The 14191-nt window shown below is 38.6% G+C and overlaps 1 non-coding gene across 1 annotated transcript; it reads left to right on the top strand.

Annotated features, from left to right (window-relative positions):
* Positions 1-13733: 13733 nt before the first annotated feature.
* LOC121230114 (small nucleolar RNA R71) lies at positions 13734-13840 on the top strand. The gene has a single exon (XR_005928066.1). It is a non-coding gene; the product is annotated as a small nucleolar RNA R71 (small nucleolar RNA).
* The last annotated feature ends 351 nt before the right edge of the window (positions 13841-14191 follow it).

Below are 14191 nucleotides of genomic sequence, written 5' to 3'. Positions count from 1 at the left end.
CCTCTTACATTGTTAAAGTTGAATACCTCATTCTCTCCCCTCTCCTACTTTCGGTTTCTCTCAAAAAGGGGGATTGGCTTTGGTGTTTCTCTATTCCCTTGGCTGAATACTTGATCTTCCCCGTCCTCCCTCTTCTGTCAATTTTTTTTCTCTTAAGCAGTGGTTCTATCCAGCGCAAGTTGCTTCAGTTGGTAAGTTTTTGGGTAAGGGCGGAAGTTATGTCTCAAACATTGTGAGTGATGTTGTTATTTATTAATCTCTTAAGTTCCTAACATGCGGTCATGTCAAATTGTGGTTGGCAGCAACAAGTCATAACGAACTCGATTTACCAATGGTATCAGAAGCTATACCTTTTGGAGCAGTAGGGGTAAGCAACGCGAATGTAGGTCAATTGTTGTTGTTTTATCGGTTTGGTTCCAAGCGTGACTAATGTTGGATATGGAATTGTCATTTGTTTTAGGTGTTGTTCATCTCAAGAGGGGTTGCGTACCTAGAATTTTATCAGGTGTGTAGAAAAACATCTATGGCTATGGTAATTGGCAAAAGCTGGAATAAGTGACCGTTGATGCTACACGGGCGTACGTTCAATCGTGTGGTAGTTCAAATACCTAAACTTGGAAGTATGGTCGTAGAGGCCAGCCATGAGTGATGTCATGGACCGAGGTCATTTTGGGCCATTTCGGGGCAAACTAGGCTGCGTAGGCCCCACAGGTATGTGGCCCCACATGGGTAAACCAAATGGGCTTGTGGCGAATATTAGGTTAGGCTGTGTAATCCACATGGCCAAAGCCAATTCTAGGCCATGTGGGCCCATTTTCTCTGTTTGATTGTTAAGGTTGCACGGGTCGCTCGAGATGACTGTGGACCTATTGTTAGGTCAGTAAGTGTAGCTGGACCCATAAATAATGAAATGACTATTATGCCCTTGTGTGATAAAATGACTATTATGCCTTTATGAGATATATGACTATATTTGGGCGGGCCACTTTAAAAATAATGAATACACGTATGGAATTATGACACGACATGACATGATGCATTATATGTTGCATGGGGATGGGTCTTATTATGATTAGAGGAAGTGCACTGTACTGGTAGCTCTGCTGCAAATACTCTTTAGTGCCACAACCAATACTACTTGGAGTGTACGGATAGGTGGGTTGATTATATCCCTACATGGAGTGCAGGTTGGATGGAGATGGAGTGTAGAGGCTGGTTAGGTAGAATCTTTGATCGCATATCTGTACTGCCACTAAAATAGGCTCTGGCCCATACTGCTATTGATACTGTAATGGGCTAAAGCCCTAACTGATACTGAATTGTCACTGGATTGGGCTTAGGCCCAGACTGTATTTACTCACTGTTTGTTTATTTGTTATGGGATTACACACTGAGTTTTCATAACTCACCCATCTGCTTATCTATACAAGTAATCCCCAAGCTGGGGCAGATTGTTGCTACGAGGGACTCAAAGGTGGCCACACAACCATACATACTTCATATTTGATTTTTAAATTATAAGTAATTTCATTTTGGGTTTTTTTTGTAATAAGGCCTTTATGGATTTTTACTTTAATTTGGGTTTTCATTTGTTTTGATTTATAACTGCTAGCAGTAGGGAAAGTCGCGAGTTTTCAAAAAGATAATTGCTTTTCAAAAATACCACGAATAAGCAACCTGTTTTAAAGAGCTTAATGTGTTATAACTAATAATGTTTTAATATGACTAACTTTTTGCCAAATGACTTGCATTTTGGAAAATGAACGAGACATCCTAAAAATATCGTTAAGGTCACAAAGAGGTTAATTTTAGAATGGGTTTTCCGATGATATCTTACTTTACCAAAAACACTTCAATGTGACTTCACCATATTCGGCCATAACGTCCAGGCTGAGTTTGGGGTGTTACAATTTCTTCAATAAATTTGTGAAGCTCAAAAAGATGATCGTGAACTACAAGCTAAACGAATTCAATGTCAATCTAATTTTGATTCAAAATTTCTTATTGGAACTGATGACTGTTTAATGTTCTGAAATAGAATTTCTGTACCGAAAAATACAGAGCTTATTTAGAAAATCCTGCATGAAGCACACAATAATTGTTTTTTTGTTCATCATGGTAGTACCAAGATATATAACGATCTGAATCATATGTATTGGTGGTCGGGAATGAAAAAGGAATTGTAACATCCCAAAATAGGGCCTAGTTAGAACAGTAGTTTCGGGACCACAAATCCAACATTGAAATATTTATTTTATGATAATTATGAGGTCTAGAATATGAAAATATGCATGTGCTAAAGTTTCGGGAGGAAATTCTATGAGTAAGGTGTCCAATTAGAAAATACTGACCAAATTGAATAAATTGCAAAACTTGGATTTTAGAAGCAATTTGTATGAAATTGCTTTAGATTATTAATTAGAAGGTCTTAAAGAGAAATTTTCATAATTTCTAAGTTTTCTGACAAAAATGGGCATGTATGGATAAATTTTTAAAGAAATAAAATGGGAAAATTAGCCAAAAATTAGCTCATCTTCTCCACCTTGCTGCTGAAATTTGAGAGTCGCCATAGCTAGGGTTTCTTCACTTTTCAAGCTCAATAGCAAGTGCTCCCTAGCCCCGCTTTTAACGTTCTTCGTATTTTTGAAATCCTGATAGCTTATTCTCTCCATTTCTACCCATATTTTGAGTTAGGGTTCATGTTTGCAAAGTGACCCATGTGTGACATGTTTATTCTTTGATGTTTTATGGAGGAATATGAAAGTTGGATGTGTGTTAAACATCTTTTTCTAGGTGATTTTCATGAAAAACCCCTAAAAGGACATTTTTGCAAATGGTGTAAAATATGTGGTAGATATGTGAAATAATGGAAAATGTGGGCTGCCATAAGAGGGAAAAACTTTCAGCTAGGCTTGGGTAATGTAGAAAATTCATGTATTTCATCATACGAGCCTAGGGACTAAATCGTAAATAATGTGAAAGGTTAGAGGCAAAATGGTCATTTTATCTAGGGGTGAAATTTAGGCTTGAAAAGAATATTGTGTGATATTGATAATTCATTTTTATTGTTATAGAGCCCGAGGAACAAATTTCAGAGGTCAGTCGAGAAAAATGAAAGGTTTCGGAATAACCGAGATGCAAAACTGAAACGAGTACCAAGTAAGTTCGAATAACCTTAAGTAAACTATTAATATGACTAATATCATGTGTTATGAATGCATGATATTTGGTTATAACGATGGCATGAAAATCCATGAAATATGTTAATAATAATGATATGATAATAAATGTCCCGGTTGAAGTAAAAAGGGAAATTCGATGGATAAACCATGGCTTACATGGCTCAAGATCCTACATGTGTTGCGGAAAAGGATTTAGTCCAGACAGGTAATCCGTTGATCTCAAATGTAGAAAGGATCTAGCCTAGACGGGTGTTCCTTAAGTGATCGAGCCTCCCGAAGAATATGTGTGCATTGTGGATTTAGCCCGGACGGGTAATCTGATTAGGGTCTGAATTTAGCTTGGACTGGTAATTCAGATCCGAGCTCATTAAGGGTGTTTGTCACTATAAGGAATTTAGCCTGGACTGGTAATCTCGACATCACCTTATGAGTTTACATTACGGGGGATTTAGTTTGGACTAGTAATCCCGTCATATGATGTGATGTTTGCAGGAGCGCGTACTTGAGATGATCGCTCTTATGACTTGACGGTAAATTGATAATCCATCAAGATTTTTGAGAAACTCAACAGGATTAATAGGAGATATAAAAATGAAAATGTTGAATGATGAGCTCATCTTAGACAAATTACATGGTGTATTGTTATGGGACTAACTTATTGATTGAGCGCATGTGATAGGGAAACTATTTCATGCTTGTTGGTTTTATTGCCTAATATGGATGTATGCTAATTAATCAGTATGTTTACTTTCCAGTTATTCGGGCTTACTAAGCATGTAAATGCTTACCCCTCTCTTTTCCCTGTCTTACAGAGCTCGAGGACTCGTACAGGTTGGAAAATGGCTGGAGAATCAACACACTATCATCTTGTCTAGCTTTGGTATATAGATACTCTTATTTTGTTCAATGGCATGTATAGGGCTTTTGTTATTTTTTTATATGTGTCATTTGATTAGCCAATATGAAGGCTTATAAAAGTATACATATTCACTTGTACATGGCCATGGGAATTGGGTCATTTTGGTGTAGGTTATGACCTACCAAATTGTGCATGTTTATGTTCCAATGTTCTTGTGTTGATTAAATATGGTGTGTTACAATTAGTCATAAGTAATATGACCAAATCACATGGGGTGGTTAGGCCACAATTTTGCAATGAGTTAAGATAATGAGCCAAGCTTAATTGAGTTACAAGTCATAGAAATCCTTAATATAAAAGGGGATAACCTAGCATGTATAAAATCGATGAGATGAGGTTTACATGCAATGAGGTATACTAAATTCATTTAAGAGTATAATTAGACCATGTTCGGTGTTATCAAAAACTATAAGTGGATATGAATATTAGAGGGTGACCAAAGGCTTGGAAAATAGCCCAATAAGGTCCACACGGGTAGACACATGAGCGTGTGTCTAGGCCGTGTGTGACACATGGATAGCCCCATGGGTGTGTAGTCCGTCTGTGTGTCCCCTGTACCAAAAATTTTTAAGTCAGAATGCATGGTAGTAAACACATAGGTAAAGGCGCGGCCGTGTGTCCCAACAGTGTAGAGAGCATGGCCTAGCACACGGACGTGTATCTTGATCGTGTGCCCATAAATGCATGCTGACGTCATAAATAGAATACTCAATTTTTTCGACACGAGTGACCACACGAGCGTGTCTTGGCCGTGTGAATGACACGGGCGAGTGGCACAGGAGTGTGCTTGGTCTTGTGAAAACCACTTCAGGTTCGATATGAGAAATAAATTCAATAAATTCCACACGGGTAGGGGACACGGGCATGTCCCAAAGCACGCGGGCGTGTGCATTGCCTCCACACGGGCTTGTGAGGCTTAACCTAGAAAATTTTCCAGGAACTTTCTCAAGTTCTCGGTTTGATTTCGAACTGTTCTCAATGTATGTTTATGGTCTCGTAGGCCCATAATAAGGACACTAAGATGTTTTCTGATTGGTTTTAAATTTGGAACGAAAATTTATGTCCCATGTTTTTTGAAATGTCCGAGTATGTGTCTGGTAATGCCTCATGCCTGGTCCCGATCTCGGGAATGGGTAAGGGGTGTTACCGGGATATATCGGGGTTTGTATCAAAATGTTTTATTTGTCAACAAGTCAAAGCTGAACATCAAGTACCATATGGTTTACTGCAGCCTGTATTGATTCTTGAGTGGAAATGGGATAGAGTCAATATGGATTTTGTATCAGGATTTCTTCTAACTCCAAAAAAGAAAGATACTATGTAACACCCCTTACCTGAGACCGTTGCCGGAGTTCAGTACGAGGTGTTACCTAACTTAACTTACTAATTCTGGGCATAAAATTTGCTTTTAAAATTAATTTATTTACATTCATTCAATATATCCATAAAAAGGGCCCTTTAGACCTTAAAACATGCAATTGAAACGGTTCAGGGCTAAACGAGGAACATTAAAAATTTCCCGACTACTTAGACAAATCAAAAAAACTTATTTCATTATTCCTTATAAAACTGCCCACCTGCGTCATAGTCACTAAATAAATCATAACTCGAGTCACAAAACTCAAAATTTAAAATTATGAATTTTCCCTACTAGACTCATATATATTCTTACTAAGTTTTTTTTTCAGAATTTTTGGTCTAGCCAATTAGTACAGTTTATTAGTTAAAGTTTACCCTGTTGTACTGTTCGACTACTCAGACCTCTCCTCACTACTAATCAATTTTCTCCCTGTACAGAATTCAAATAACCATAGCATTTGTTTCTATTAAAAGTAGATTCACCAAGGAATTTAGAAATATAAACTATAACTCCTAATTCTTTTTGTGCAATGTTTAGTGAATTTATAAATTTAGAATAGGGGATTAACAAATCGCTCTGACCCTGTCTCACTAAAATTCAAATATCATTTAATATACACTTCTTTTGCTTACTCTGTTTCTTTCATATGAAAATAGACTCAAAAAGCTTTAATTATATATCCTATTCATCACCTAATTCCATTTCTACTATTCTTGATTATTTTTCAAGATCACATCACTGCTGTTGTTCTGATCGTAGTGATTCGTAACAAGTAATAAATATTTATAATGAAGATCAAACCTAGACTAACTACTATCACGACGAAAAGGCAAGCGCACCTATCGAACAATAGTATAGTAATGGCAAGATCGGGATAACATACCCAAGGGAACCAGAAGTACTAGAAATAGCTATCATTTTATTATCTAGCCTAAGAATAAAAGGGTTTGTTTATTAAACTAATTATCTAAACTAATTAACTAATTTTATTAAAGCGAAGAAAGAATTTGGAAAAAGACTTGAAGAGAAGCAATTAATAAAGACGACCCCCCAGGAGGAATCCACATAGATTTCACTTGTTATCTGACTCTGAACTGGACGATTAATTCACTTGACTTGTTCTGTAGATATCCCTAAGTTAAGTTATTATCCCTATTCAAGACTAATAACGCCTAATCCCTAGATTGAATAACCAAGACTTTTCTCTAATTAACACTCTAGGGTTACATTAACTCGATCTATGGATCCCCTTATTAGGTTTCACCCTAATTCGGCAAAATGTCATAACCCTATTTGTAGGCATTCGATCAACTCCGCTTAATTATGCCAAATCTACTCTTAGGCAGGGTCTATTCCTCCTCTGTATAAGCACATCAAATCATGAATTAATACCCGAAATATTAACTTAAGCATTAAGAACACATAATTAAGAACAAATCAAGTATTTATCATACAATTCAGATAATAATAACATCAATTATAGGTTTTATCCCCCTTAGGTATCTAAGGGGTTTAGTTCATAATAAAATAAGAGTACATCTCAAAAGTATGAAAATAACAAAACATAAAGAAAACTCTAAAACCCCTGAAGGAATTCTAAGAGAGATCTACAGTCTTGGAGTAGCCTTAACTTTTGAGATGCATTGTCTGGCTTCCTTCAAGTAATTCTCGGCATGTGGTTCTGTGTTCCAGAAAAGTTCTGGAGAGCCCCCTTTCTAGGTCATACTTGGGGTGTTTGTATAGGCTTTTGGTTGGCTTTCTTTCCCCCTAAGTATCTTTTTTTTCGTGTAGAATACAACTCCTTGAAAAAGGGACACGCCCGTGTGCCATGGCAGTGTGACGTGGTTGCCAGGCCGTGTACGATCCATTAAATTGCCATGGCCGTGTAGGCTTAATGGCCAGGCCGTGTGAGTTGTGTAAACCTTGGTCGACACCCTCGAAAGGCACAGGTGTGTGAGCTGCCCGTGTGGCAAGGCTTAGGCTGTGTAGGTCTTCTCGATTTGGTCTATTTTTTTCCTTTTTTGGCTTGTTTTTGGCTCCTTTTGACTCTTGATGCTCTCCTGGGTAAAGAACATGAAATAACCTGATTAAAAGCACCAAAATCCACAAATCTAGTAGTAAACGTCCATAAACATGCTAAGTATTTGGGGTAAAAACATGTATCATTTGGAGTTTATCAAATACCCCCACACTTAAGCATTTGCTTGTCCTCAAGCAAAATTCTCACTTACTGCTAGAATTCATTCTTTTCAATCACATAATTAGTATTGATAATGTTACAAACTATTCCACGAAAAATTATACAATGAGAATTTAACTATAGGGGCATTAAAGCCTCAAAAAATCTAAATTGGATATTTCGATAATAAAATTATAGGTAAGCTCTTTCCTTTAAGTAATTAACTTTAGTCCTAAATACACATGAGATGACATCCTCACTAAAGATTCAATCAAATCACGCAAAGTGTTTAAAGGTCAAGATTAAGCACTCGATTGTCTAACATGAAAAGTTATTACCATAGGCTTGCCTGAAAATCAAATCTCCACCACTTGTAAATGATATGATACACTAATCGAAAGGTCTTTGCATGGTTGTAATGGGTTTTAGGTTACAGGTATGGATACAGGTCGAAGAACAGGGGTTAGAATCGAGATAATTTCAATATGTTACCCCATTATCAAAAAATTAATTACTGAATCACAAATAAATAGCTAAAACTATTTTACATGAGTTCATGACAACTTTAGCTTGCTAAGAATTACACACAATTTTTTTTTAAGAACAAATCAAGTTCATACAATACAGAAATTATACTTCATGATTCAGTAACAAAAAATGGTGAACATAGTGAGGTAAAAATATTAAATTCAATCTCGATAAAAAGGGTCAAATTAAGTAAGAAGATTTCAACAATAATAGGTTAATGGGTTAATGATGAGGGTTAATCAAAGAAAAAGGTTAATAGGTTCAAAAGGGGTTCACTAAGGGTTTAATTATGTGGGAAGGCTTTTTTTGGAGTCAATGGGTTAAATCTTAAGTGCCTTTATCATCTCAGTATATCAAATCATACGTGTGGTCTTGACATGTATAATCGAAGCAAGTTCTAGAATAATAGTTCAATGTTGACACACCCAAACCACAAAAGAAGTGAGCAAGAAAGAAAGCTATATGCTCAAAAGGCTCAAAAATCTAACCAAAAATTTAGGTTTTTGATGTCATTCCAAAAATTTAGGTTTTTGATGTCATTCCTGTATACTTAAAATTTCAAGATAATACCTCAGTTTAGGAACATAGTCTAAAAATTTTAGTTCTCAAAATCTCAACTTATCATGCTCGATTCTTTAATGTCCTATAATCAAATAATCATGCATAATTCCCATGGTCTAATTCATGACATACCAACAATAGTTATAGATCAATCAAAATTCATTCTATCACTATTATGAGAAAATCACTTAAGCACAAGACCAAATTCAGGGATTTGAGAATAATGCAAAAAGTTAGGTTCCATGTTCACCCCCACACTTAAGATGTACATTGCCCTCAATGTACAAAGATAGACTAGTCAACATAAAGAAAATCATAAGAGGGAAAGAGGTGAAACTCCCTGTTAGAAGGATACAGAGCTTGATTCTGAGGCTGGAATGTTTGGGGAAAATGGCAGCGGCCACTGTTCTTGGCTAGATGAAGAAATTGGGTCGTTGAACATGGCACTCGTTAGGTATTGTTCCCTATTTGTTTCCTCATTGCATAAAATATTCCTAGCAGCTTTGCTTGGAAGTCTATAGAATCATGAAGAGCTTATTAAGAGTTGGTGTGGAAGAGAGTGTAGTGGAATTACTTGTTAGAAATACTAGAAAATGGAAAATAAAAATTTACAAATATAGATATGTTTTTCAAAATAAGAAAATTGAAATGAAAATAAAATCAAAAGAAAAATAAGAATAAAATAAATAAAATATAAATAAAAATAAAATAAAATAGGAGGATTCAATGATCCTCGTCGGTGGGGCCCTCAGGTGGTGGTGCTGGAGGTGCGATGTGGAAGTGCTGGCACAGCTGCTGCATCATGGCCTGCATATTATCCATTTGTCAGTCCCGTCGCCAATCTCACTCGTGGATCATCTCGAACTGCGTAGTGCAGTACTGCTCGAAATGGGCGAGTCGGTCAGAAAAATGTGCCAATGAAGCAGCTGCAGGAACTGGTCGTTCCCTAGGTGGCGCGGTCGAAGGCTCGTCGTGCTGTGGGGGAACATCATTAGGAATGTCCTCAAGATCCTCCTAGTCAATGGCATAAGAGAGACGGTACTGAGGAGGGTCGGTCCAACGTCGGGGCTCGATCATTCGCATGTATAACATAGTCATGATGCCCTATGGGGACATCTAACCTATGGGTGTAAGCACTGATGACTGGGCCGCGGTGTTAAGGAGGCCGAAGTGTCTTACAAGGCGCGTCACGTAGGGGCCGATGGAGATCACTCACTTCCTATGCCGCTCAGTCTGATGGCGAATGGCGAAAGCAATGAAGTAGGCTAAGTTAGTTACGTGTGCATTCGCCACGCATCATAAATAGTAGGCGTCGTGGGTGGTGATGACGCCGGTGCTCTCTATCCTTCCAGTTAATGTGTGAGCCAATATGGCATGGAGATAGTGGAGGGAAGGGGGGAGAGCTGAGGCTTTCGAGCGGCTGGGGTCGTAGTTGGAATAGGGTGGTTCCAAAGCCTTCTAGCTCAAGGAGGGGGAGATGTGGATATTGTGTGGTAGTGCATTCATGTCCCCCTCTTCCATAAACTCATCGATGTAAAGTCCCAGAGCAACTCCAAACTCTGGGACACTCATCGAGCGAACTAGACTGCCTAATCGGAAGTGAATGGTGCCTAGGTCGTCATTGTTCATCATCACCACCTGTAAATGAAAAGTAGAGCATAATTCTAAGGTTAGCTCTAAATAAGTGGGCTCGCTAATAGGAAAGTGCCGTTCCCATGGGTCTGTAGACAGGAGGGCGCGGATGGCATCAATGAGCTGGCTTGCTCTACGGTAGCCCAGTCGATGTAACAACCCGTGGTGATAGGTCGTGCGCGTAGTATTTGAAATAGCTCCTCCTGCAAAGCTTGTGGAAATTCAAGGAATGGGTGCCAAACTTTGGCTGTAGCTCATACCGAGGAAGAACCCGGTCCCTTACATCTCTTTGAGGATGGGACCACGGCCTTCTTTCCTCTCGATGATGACATAATGTACCTGAAAATATATGAGCATTGATAGAATCCAAGATACATCAATAGTTAAGCAATAAGCTTAAAACTAGTATATGCTATTTAGTGTTTTAAATAGGTCAAATATAGAAAATTCTAAAGCAAATTCTTAACTTGTCTAAAACATATTTGTAATAGTAACAATATCTATGTAAAGCATGTAGAATACTAATCTAGCAATACAAATTGGAAAAATAAAGTTGAGAAAGTGAACCAAAGGCTGTTGTATGACGGCGCACGGGCGTGTTGGTGGCGAGCACGAGCGTGTGATGCAGAGAGGAAACTGTGTGGTGGGAAAATAGAGGGTGTAGGGAGGGGAAAATAGGGATTAATGCAAGTGGAGTGACTTTGAGGGTGGTTTTGGGGTTAAGGAAGTGAGAATCTAAGGAATGGTGGCCAGAATAGGGAGTAGGGGTTGGGAGAGGGGGAGGGTGGATTTTGGCTAGGGTTTTGAAAGGAGGAAGAAGATGAACAATGGTTTGTTTATATAGGGGAGGGGCACACGGCCTAGGGCCACGCCCGTGTGCTGTGAGGGTAGCCCGTGTTTTTTGAATTTTTCAAATGTGGTCGTGCCCGGCTACTATCACACGCCCGTGTGTCTTTGGCGTGTGTGGCACGTTCGTGTATTGTTGTCCACAGTTTAATTGCACGGGCGTGTCGCACGTCCGTGTCAGAGAAATAGATTCGAGCCTTGTCCCTGGTACGCCCATGGTTTTCTATCCCACGCCCGTGATCTTCCTATCAAGTTCACCCACGGCCATGTCGCACGGCCGTGGGGATTTATTGCACCCCGTGTTTTGGGGAAATCATGTCCTGCTTCAACACGACCGTCTCGGACGGCCGTCTCTCATCCCCTATTTGGCCACGACTTTAGGCATGCCCGTGTGCCTGGCCGTGTGTGCTAAAAACTGTGCAATTCAAAGATTAAGTTAATGATTCAAAGTGTTAGAAATTAAAAAAATAAAGAAATCAAAATATGTTAGTGCTCGGGTTGCCTTCCGAGAAGCACTTATTTATAGTCTAAGCTCGACTTACCTCTCTGTTGAATGATCATGGTTGTTTGAGGAGTTCATACTCCTCGTTCCTGTTGTCAGTTTTAAAATAAAGTTTTAAACGGGTGCCTTAAAAGTGCCAAACTTGGGATGACTCACCTCTACTGTACCGAATGGAAAAATACTGAGTACCGTAAGAGGGATTTCCTCATTTGGTGTGGTAGTGACAATGTGAGGATCAACGGCATCTAGTAAGACTATATGGCCGACCTGAAGTTGATTAGGAGAGGTATCGGGTTTGTTTTTGCTTAGTTTCGGTTTATCATGTGTTCTCGGTTTGTGTTCTCGCCATTCGTCTAGCTCCTCTATCTGTAGTCTTCGTTCTTCATGGACGTCTTTGTTCTCTTCATGATAGTAGCACACTATCTCTGTTGTCTTTGTTCGAGGAGGTTCCTGCAAGGACGATTGAATATTAGTTTTATCATCGACAGTTTTTGTAGCATTATCCTGAGTCTTAGGGGTTTGGACTGAGTCGCTTGCTTGGAGTGTTACTGCGTCGTCACCTGCACAAAGTGTTAGCTCCCCTGTGCCTACATTAGTAATGGTTCTGGCAATTGCTAAAAAGGGTCGTCCTAAAATTAAAGGTACCTCGTTATCCTCATCCATATCTAAGACAACAAAGTCTACTGGGTAAATAAATTTTTCAATTTTAGCGAGAACATCTTCAATAATACCCTTAGGAAATCTAACTATTTTGTCAGCCAATTGTATGCTTATCCTAGTCTGTTTGGGTTTACCGAGACCTAGTCGTTTAAACATTTTATAAGGCATAACATTTATACTTGCCCCTCGATCAGCTAAAGCATTATTCACAAATAAACTACCAATTAAGCAAGGAATTCTAAAACTCCCTGGATCTTTCAATTTGTTAGGTAGCTTATTCTTTAGAATAGCTGAGCAGACTGCATTGAGTTCCACATGCGATGTAGTGTCTAATTTCCTTTTATTGCTCAAAAGTTCTTTTAAGAATTTTGCTGAGTTGGGCATCTGCGAAAGAACTTCAATAAAGGGTAAGTTAATATGTAATTTCTTTAAGAGTTTGACAAACTTACCGAATTGTTCTTCTGTTTTGTCTTTCATCATCACTTTAGGATATGGCACACGAGGTTCATGATTCGTACTTACCTGTTTGGGATCATTATCGTTTACCTCTTCTCGTCATTTGTTCATCGCGTTGTTTTGCTGTATTTCTGGCTCGGGTATAACGAGTCCGTCCTTATTTTAAGCACTAATTGCATTGAGGTATTCCCTTGGATTAGGTTCAGTATTACTTGGTAGGCTACCTTGTGGTATTTCAGAGATTAGTTTGGACAGCTGGCCTATCTGAGTTTCGAGTCCTTGGATCGATGCTTGTTGATTCTTAAGTGCAACTCGGTATTTTGAAAATGGGTTTTTGACACCGAGATGAATTTAAAGAGCATCTCTTCAATGTTCCACTTCTTCTATTGGTGATAAGGTGGTTGTTGAAAACCCTGAGGATTTTGTGGCTTTTGATTCCTTTGACCTCCCCAGGAAAATTTTGGGTGGTTCCTCCAACCTGCATTATAGGTATTACTGTATGGGTTATTTTGAGATCTAAAGTTATTATTACCCATATAGTTGACTTGTTCTTCTTCAGTTGTAGGATTGAAGGATTGGTATTCTGTATGCACACCTCCTCCCCTTGAGTCACACCTCATTACTGGATGTACTGCGTCGAACCAAGAAAACTATCAATCTTTTTATTGAGAAGTTCTACCTGATTAGAGAGCATGGTGACTGAATCGATGTTATAAACGCCGGCTGTTTTTGTTGGCTTAGTCCTCATGACTTGCCACTGATAGTTGTTCAGTGACATCTCCTCTATGAATTCGTAGGCATCTTTCGGTGTTTTATTGTTGATAGTTCCGCCAGCAGCAGTGTCAATCATTTGTCTTGTCGAGGGATTCACACCATTGTAGAACGTTTGAACTTGCAACTATAGAGGTAACTAATGGTGAGGGCACCTTCTCAATAGATCCTTGTATCTCTCCCATGCATCGTAAAGTGTTTTTAAGTCCATCTGCACAAAAGAAAAGATATCACTGTGTAATTTAGTCGTTTTAGTCGGCGGATAATATTTTAGTAAAAATTTCTCGGTCATTTGCTCCCAAGTAGTGATAGACCCTCGTGGTAACGAGTTTAACCATTGTTTAGTTTTGTCTCTCAATGAGAAGGGAAATAACCAAAGACGGATGGCATCATCAGAAACGCCATTGATTTTGAATGTATCGCAAAATTCCAGGAAATTTGCTAAGTGAGTATTGGAATCTTCATCCTGCAAGCCATCAAACTGAACAAACTGCTGTATCATCTGAATAATGTTAGGTTTTAATTCAAAATTATTCGCAGCAATAGTAGGTCTAACTATACTTGATTCAGTTCCTGTTAAAGACGGTTTAGCATT

The sequence above is a fragment of the Gossypium hirsutum genome, chromosome A05 (genome assembly GCF_007990345.1).
Source record: "Gossypium hirsutum isolate 1008001.06 chromosome A05, Gossypium_hirsutum_v2.1, whole genome shotgun sequence".
Lineage (NCBI taxonomy): Eukaryota > Viridiplantae > Streptophyta > Magnoliopsida > Malvales > Malvaceae > Gossypium > Gossypium hirsutum.
The sequence above is the reverse complement of the archived record's forward strand: the minus strand, read 5'-3'. Positions and strand labels throughout refer to the sequence as shown.